Here is a 7,749-nt window from a genome sequence, read left to right on the forward strand (position 1 = left end):
TAAATATTTAAATTAAAAAAAATTTTTTAAAATATAAATGACTTTTTCTCATGGGTACTGATTACTCGTGTTTGTTCTCATTTGAATTGCCTTTCCATGTTCCTTGCCTTTTTTTAAATTGAGGAATTGATTTTTCTTTATGATTTAAAATAATTATTTATATAATTCATGAAATATATCCTTTGTTAAAGATAATTTAAATATACCCTTCCTCCCATTTGCCAACTTTGTTTATGGTGTATGTGTATGCACACAGATGCATGGGTTTAAGCATTCAGAATATTTTCTTTTAGTGATATATTTGATTTCTTGCTTAATTTGAGTTAATTTTAGCTTTTGCAACTGCTTGTGCCTTAAGAATAGAAACTAGTTTTTTTTCTTATCCTCCATGGTGTCTATGGCAGGACTTTGCAAATAGCAGGGGCCCAGCACATGTTTCATTAAAATTAAATCAGTCTTTTGACAGATTTGAAGAATGCAGTGGAATTAGTCAAAGGACATGTTTTTCAGATGACCTTACCCTGAATGTGACTTATTGTATATACTTTCTTTCCATTCCTATTGAGGTAGTTGAGGGTTGAGTATTGAGATACAAAATGTATCCAGCCATCTAAATGTTTTTGATGTTGTTGGCATTCATGTGGTCTGCCTTGGCCTGTGTCAACACACATGGCCTTGTTGCGATCCAAGAACCATTCTGACTATCACTGAAGAGGAAGAGGAGGAAGAGAAGAAGTAGACTTGGATAAGTAAATTCCCCTTGGGGACTCAGAAGGGTAAAGTGAGGTGGCTGACACAACCCGATGTACCTGAAGGTAGGGCATTGTGGATCCACTTTGGCTAACTCTTCTCTAAATGGAATTCCTTCCAAGAACACAGGCGGCAGTAGAGGAGCACGTACCAGGTAGTGTATGCAGAGCCATGAAAAAGATTTGGAAAATTATGCTCTACTGATTACTTGTAGAAGAGGGCAGGAAAAGCTGTCTGGTTGAGTAATTACAAACATAAGGCAACTCATCCCTCAAAGCCTCCAGCTTCATCCCAGAGCTAAAGGCTGTGTTTACTTTCACCCAAGGATTCAAAGCCAAAAGGGTCAGTCAGCAGAGCCCATTGATGCCAGACAGGTACAATGTTCAAAACAATGCATCTTCCATAACAAACAAACAAATAACAAAGCACAGGAAAGCTATTTGATGCTGACCAGAGACACTCTTTTGACCTGCCCTCACCCCCTCCACACTGGCCCTTTAAGGAAGCATAAAGTCCCATAAATTAAGGAGATTCAATCAGAGGGCCAGGAGTAGACATGACAGTGCTATCTCTCAAGAAATCAGACCCATTGCTGATACCAAAATATTGACATTGATACAATCCACAGATCTTATTCAGACTTCACCATTTTATTTAGCCTTATTTGTATGTGTGTACTTAGTGTTATAAAATTTTACCACATATGTAAGTTTGTGTGTGCACCCCCACAGTCAAGATACAGAACAGTTCTATAAGAAGAATTACTCACGTTACTCTTTAATAACCACACCCACCTCCCTCTGGTCTCTGTCCCAAACAACTGGCAACTATTAATCTGTTCTCATTCTAAATATTTGTTTTAAAAATATTAAATAAATGGAATTATACAATATGTAACATTTTGGTTTTAATTTTTAAATTCAGTATAATTACCTGGAGATATGTTATTAACAAATAGTACAGAAGCATTATTCATACAGCCAAAAGTAAAAACAAGTGTAAATAAATTAATGAATGGATAAGCAAAGTGTGTTATATACATATACAATGGAATATTATTTAGTCATAAAAAGAACAAAGTGCTGATATATGTTACAATACGGATGAGCCTTGAAAATATGCTAAGTGAAAGAAGCCAGACAAAAAGGATTGCATATTGCATGTTTCTAGTTAAATAAAATGTCCAGGATAGGCAATTCATGTATCAGTCATTTGTTCATTTTTATTGCTGAGTAGTATTACATGGTATGGATGTACCACAGTTTGTTTAACCATTCACCCATTGAAGGACCTGGGTTGAGTCCGATTCTTGGATATTACAAAGAAAGCTGCTATTCACATTTGTGTCTAATTAATGTGTTCATTTTTGTGTGTGTGTGAACATGTTTCATTTCTCTAAATAAATGCCCAAGAGTGCAATTGCTGTGTCTATGGTAGTACCATGTTTAGTTTCTTTAAAACAATTTTATTGAAATATAATTTGTTTTACACAATCACCCATTTGACATGTACAATTTTTTTTTTTTTGAGACACAGTTTTGCTCTTATCGCCCAGGATGGAGTGCAGTGGCATGATCCCAGCTCACTGCAACCTCTGCCTCCTGGGTTCAAGCGATTCTCCTGCCTCAGTCTCCTGAATAGCTGGGATTACAGGAGCATGCCACCATGCCTGGCTAATTTTTGTATTTTTAGTAGAGATGAAGTTTTGCCATGTTGGCCAGGCTAGTTGAGAACTCTTGACCTCAGGTGATCCACCCACCTTGGCCTCCCAAAGAGCTAGGATTACAGGCATGAATCACAGCGCCCGGCCTGACATGTACAATTTAATAGCTTTTGGTACCTATTATGCATCCATAACCAAAATCAATTTTAGAATATTTTTATTATTCCCAAAACAAACTATGAATCATTTGTGTGAGAAACCACTGCCAATCCTACTCCTCCATATCACTTCACCCCAAGAAAACCACTAATCTACTCTCTTCCTCTATAAATTTGCCTTTTCTAGATATTTCATATAAATGGAATCATGCAATATTTTATGATTTTTGTCTGGCTTCTTTCACTTAGCATAGTATTTTCAAGTTTCATCCATATTGTAACACGTGTCAGTATTTTGTTGTTTTTAAAGATGAATAATATTCCATTGTATGGATATACTACATTTTATTTACCTATTCATCAATTGGTAAATATCTGTTTCTCTTTTTGGCTGTATGAGCAATGCTATTGTATTTTTCATGAAGAAGTTTTTGTGTAAACATACATTCAAAATTACCTGAGTAAATACTTAGAAATAGAACTATCTATATCTATATGATCTGTATGATAACTCTGTTTAATGTTTTGAGAAACTGTCAGTCTTCAAAAGCAGCTGTACCATTTTACAATCTTGGATGCAATGTTTTAGAATTTCAATTTGTATACATTCTTGCTAACATTTATTTTTATCATTTTAAAATTGTAGCCATCTGCTATTGTTTGGATATAGTTTGTTTGTCCCTAGGAAAGTTCATGCTGAAATTTGATTCCCAGTGTGGTGATGTTGGGAGGTGGGGCCTGGTAAGTAGTATTTGGGTAATTGAAACTGATTCCTCATGGATGGCTTGGTGATATTCTCATAGCAGTGGGTTCTTACTCTTGCAAGACTGGATTAGTTCTTGTAGGAATGGATTAGTTACCGTGAGAGTAGATTATTATAAAGTCAGGATGTCCCTCAGATTTTCCTGTCTTCACAGGTGCCTGCTTCCCCTTTGACCCTCTTTGCCAGGTTGTGATGCAGCAAAAAAGCCCTCATCAGAAACCAGGGCTGTGCCCTTGAACTTCTCAGCCTGTAGAACTGTGAGCAAAATAAATCTCTTTTCTTCATAAATTACCCAGTCTCAGGTATTCTTTCATAGCAACACAAAATTAACTAAGATACTATTCCAGTGGGTGTTAAGTGTTCTCACTGTGATTTTAATTTTCGCTACCCTAATAAAAAATAATGTTGGGAAACTTTCCATATGTTTATTGGCCATTTAAATATTTTCTTTGGAGAAATGTCTATATAGATCCTTTACCTACTTATGTTGTTTTTTATTGTTGATGTTAAAATTTTCTTTATATATTTTAGATTTAAGTACCCTATTAGATGTATGTTTTACAAATGTATTTTTACATTCTATGTGTTGCCTTTCTACTTTCTTGATAGCATCCTTTGAAGCACAAAGGTTTTAACTTTGATGATGTCCAGTTTACCTATTTTTTCTTTTGTTCCTTTTGCCTATAGTGTCATATCTAAGAAATCATTGCTTCATAGAAGGTTACAAAGATTTACTCCTAATATTTTATTCTAAGAGTGCTATAGTTTCAGCTCTTACATTTTACCAATTTTGAGTTAATCATAATATATGGTGTGAAGTAGGGGGTTCAACTTTATTTTTTATGTGTGTTTATCCAATTGTCCTAGCACTGTTTTTTAAAGATTATTCTTTCCCAATTGAACTGTCTTGGCATTTTTGTTGAAAATCATTGACTGTAAATATGAAGGTTTATTTCAGAACTAAAAATTTTATATGTCTGTCCTTATGCAGGTAGCACACTGCATTGACTACAGTAGCTGTGTAGTAAAATTCGAAATTAAGAAGTACTAGTATTCCATTATTTCTCTTCTTTTTAAAAATTGTTTTGGCTATTTTGGTTTCTTTGAATTTACATATGAATTTTAGGATCAGCTTGTCAATTTCTACAAATAACTTAGCTGGGGTTCTGTTAGGAATTGTGTTGAATTTCTAGCTCAATTTGAATAGTATTGCCATATTAAGAATGTTTAGTCTTCCAATCCATGGACGTAGAATGCTGATATGGTTTGGATTTGTGTCCTCGCCCAAATCTCATGTTGAATTATAATCCCCAGTGTTCGAGGAGGGGCCTGGTGAGAGGTGAGTGGATCATAGGAGTGCATTTCCCCCTTGCCGTTATCATGATAGTGAGTGAGTTCTCATGAGATCTGGTTGTTTAAAAGTATGTAACATCTCCCACTTAACCCTCTTTTCCTCCTGCTCTGGCCTTGTAAAACATGCTTCCTTTTTCTTTGCCTTCCACTATCATTGTAAATTTCCTGAGGCCTCCCCAGCCATGCTTCCTGTACAGTCTGAAGAACCATGAGCCAATTAAACTTCCTTTCTTTGCAAATTACCCAGTCTCAGGTATTTCTTTATAACAATGAGAGAATAGACTAATACAGAAAATTGGTACCTAGGAGTGGGGCATTGCTATAAAGATACCTGAAAATCTGTAAGTAACTTTAGAACTGGGCAATGGGCAGAGGTTGGAACAGTTTGTAGAGCTCAATAGAAGACAGCAAGTTGAGGGAAAGTTTGGAACTTCTTAGAGATTTGTTGAATGGTTGTGACCAAAATACTGATAGTGATATAGACAATAAAGCCCAGGCTCAGGACGTTTCAGATGGAGATGAGGAACTTATTGAGGACTAGAAGAAAGGTCATTCTTGCTATGCTTTAGCAAAGAGACTGGCAATATTGTGCCCCTGCTCTAGGGATCTGTGAAACTTTGAACTTGAGAGTGATGATTTAGGGTATCTGATGGAAGAAATTTCTAAGCAGCAAAGTGTTCAGAATGTCGCCAGACTGCTTCTAACACCGTATGGTCATATGCATGAGCAAAGAGATGATCTGAAACTGGAACTTACATTTGAAAGGGAAGCAGAACATAAAAGTTTAGAAAATGTTCAGCCTGACCATGTGGTAGAAAAAAAATTTGATTTTCTTGGGAGAAATTCAAGCCAGCTGCAGAAATTTGCATAAATTAAGAGGAGCTGAATGTTAATAGCCAAGACAATGGGGAAAATGCCTTGAAGGCATTTCAGAGACCATTGTGGCAACCCCGCTCATCACAGGCCTGGCCTAGAAGGGAAGAATAGTTTCATGGCCAGGCCCAGAGCCCGCTGCCCTGCTTAACCTTGGGACACTGCACCCTGCATCTTAGTCACTCCAGCTCCAGTTATGACTAAAAGTGGCCCGAGACATGTCTCAGACCACTGCTCCACAGAGTGCAAGCTGTAAGTCTTGACAGTTTCAACATGGTGTTAGGCCTCCAGGTGCACGTAAGGACAGAGTTGAGGCTTGGGAGCCTCCACCTAGATTTTGGAGGATGTATGGAAACACCTAGATGTCCATTCAGAAGTCTGCTGCAGGAGCAGAGACCTCATGGAGAACCTCTAGTAGGGCAGTGAGGAGGGGAAATGTGGGGTGGATCCCCTACACAAAGTCTCCACTGGGGCACTGCATAGTGGAGCTGTGAGAAGACAGCCACCATCCTCCAGACCCCAGAATGGTAGATCCACTGACAGCTTCCACCATGCACCTTAAAAAGCTACAGGGACTCAATGCCAGCCCATGAAAGCAGCTGAGGGAGCTGTACCCTGCAGAGCCACAGGGGAACGTGTGCTCTGGGCCTTGGGAGCCCAACCCTTGCATCAGTGTGGCCTGGATTTGAGACATGGAGTAAAAAGAGGTTATTTTGGAGTTCTAAGATTTAATGACTGCCCTGCTGGGTTATGGACTTGCATGGGGCCTGTAGTCTCTTTGTTTTGCCTGATTTCTCCCTTTTAGAATAATTGTATTTACCCAATGCCTGTACCTGACTGTATCTTGGAAATAACTAACTTGTTTTTGATTTTACAGACTTTCACGTAGGTGAAAGGGATCTGCCTTGTCTCAAATGAGACTTTGCACTATGGACTTTTGAGTTAATCTTGAAATGAGTTAAGACTTGGGGGACTGTTGAGAAGGGATTATTGTATTTTACAATGTGAGAAGTATATGAGATTTGAGAGGATCCAGGGCAGAATGATATAGTTTGAATTTATGTCCCCACCCAAATCTCATGTCAAATTGTAATCCCTAATGTTAGATAAGGGGCCTTGTAGGGGGTGATTGGATCCTGGGGGAAAACTTCCCCCTTGCTGTTCTTGTCATAGTGAGTGAGTTCTCACAAGATCTAGTTGTTTAAAAGTGTGTAGCACCTCCCCCTTCACCCTTTCTTCATCCTTCTTTGGCCTTGTAAGATGTGCTTCCTTCCTCTTCACCTTTTGCCATGATTGTCAATTTCCTGAGGCCTCCTCAGACATGCTTCCTGTACAGTCTGTGGAATCATGAGCCAATTAAACCTCTTTTTTAAAATAAATTATCCAATCTCAGGTAGTTCTTTATAGCAATGAGAGTGTGGACTAATACAAATGGCTTTCTATTTATTCAGATCTTCATTGTTTTCTCTCATTAGCATTGGTAATTTTTAGCCTACAGAACTATACATGTTTTCTTGTATGTATAACTAAATATTTTCTTTGAGTGATTGTACATTATATTGTGTTTTAAATTTTGATTTCCACATGGTCATTATTACTATATAAAAATGCAAATGATTTTTGTGTGTTGCTGTGTCCTGTGACCTTGATGAGTTCCCATATTAGTTCTAATAAGTTTTTTGTATATCTCTTGATATTTCCTACGTACATCATCATTTCACATGTAAATAGGGACAATTTTACTTCTCCCTTCACAATCTGTTTTCTTTTGTTTCCTCTTTTGCTTTATTGTGATGGCTAGAAACAAGAGTGATAAGGGCCAGGCGCAGTGGCTGATGTGTGTAATCACAGTACTTTGGGAGGCCAGGGCAGGCAGATCACAAGGTCAGGAGATAGAGACCATCCTGGCCAACATGGTGAAACCTCGTCTCTACTAAAAATACAAAAATTGGCTGGGTATGGTGGCACATGCCTGTAATCTCAGTTACTCAGGAGACTGAGGCAGGAGAATCGCTTGAACCAGGGAGATGGAGGTTGCAGTGAGCTGAGATCACACTACTGCGCTCCCGCCTGAGTGACAAAGCAAGACTCTGTCTCAACAACAACAACAACAACAAAAAGAGAGATAAGAGTAAACATTCTTTTTTATTTTATATATATATATTTTTCTCTTTTTTTTTTTTTTTTTT

The sequence above is a fragment of the Mandrillus leucophaeus genome, unplaced genomic scaffold, assembly GCF_000951045.1.
Source record: "Mandrillus leucophaeus isolate KB7577 unplaced genomic scaffold, Mleu.le_1.0 Scaffold753, whole genome shotgun sequence".
Taxonomy (NCBI): domain Eukaryota; kingdom Metazoa; phylum Chordata; class Mammalia; order Primates; family Cercopithecidae; genus Mandrillus; species Mandrillus leucophaeus.